Raw genomic sequence first — 963 nt, forward strand, 5'->3', positions numbered from 1 at the left:
GACCTATTTATTAATTTGAGAATACAATGAAAGGTCCGTTGACTTTGAGAATTATAACATCACACTTAGCATTTCAGCATCACCTAGTTGATATCACCAAGGCACCCAAAGAACTACAGATGGAATTGACTGAGCTCTCAGTAGATGACATTTTAAAGGCATTGTTTGATGCTAAGAGAGATCCAATTAAAATATTTTTTTTAAAAAAATATGGAACGCTTCACGAATTTGCATGCCATCCTTGTGCAGGGGCCATGCTAATCTTCTCTGTATCGTTCCAATTTTAGTATATGTGCTGCCGAAGCAAGCACCCAATTAAAATATTGAAGAAAACAGTAGAATACCCATTCCTTCAGCAATATGTAAAAAAAAAAAAATTCTTTTTTGCTTTTCAACCATGTATTGTGGTGAATCTACGTTCTCCTACCTAACCCAGATTAAGATGCCCTTGAGTCCCACAATTGACTGATACCCATCCAGAGGATCAGCAGAAACTGGGGACCTCCTTGCTGTGACCAAATAGTCAAATGCTTTCAACAAAAAGCAGACACAACAAAGTTATTAAAAGATTAATTAACTTTAAGATTAATAAATAGTTTTCATTATTTGAAATTATTAAGTACATAGTAGTTAAATTTTTACAAAATAATGTACATTTTAAGCATATCTAATTAAAGTTTATTGAATGTGACCTTATTGGATTACAGCTAACAGTCTTCCAACATGAAAAGATCCCCCCCAGCTTAGAACATCTAATTTCTAAACAGTAAGCTGAATCTAAAGCTTAGAACATTTGAACACTCTCCTATTGGTAAAGTCTCTAATACACTAAGTTTTATTTGGTTTTTTTAATTAATAAAGTTTACTTTTTAGAGCAGTTTTAGGTTCACAGCAAAATTGAGCCAAAATACAGAGAATTCCTATATATGTTCCCTGCTCAAAAGCCATATCCAGCCTCCCCTA

At 33.4% G+C, this 963-nt stretch overlaps 1 non-coding gene across 1 annotated transcript; it reads right to left on the reverse strand.

Annotated features, from left to right (window-relative positions):
• Positions 1-204: 204 nt before the first annotated feature.
• On the reverse strand, positions 205-311 carry LOC111727444. The gene has a single exon (XR_002775005.1). It is a non-coding gene; the product is annotated as a U6 spliceosomal RNA (small nuclear RNA).
• Between the last annotated feature and the right edge of the window lie 652 nt (positions 312-963).

This window comes from Otolemur garnettii, unplaced genomic scaffold (assembly GCF_000181295.1).
Source record: "Otolemur garnettii isolate 467f Iridium unplaced genomic scaffold, OtoGar3 scaffold00106, whole genome shotgun sequence".
NCBI classification, from domain to species: domain Eukaryota; kingdom Metazoa; phylum Chordata; class Mammalia; order Primates; family Galagidae; genus Otolemur; species Otolemur garnettii.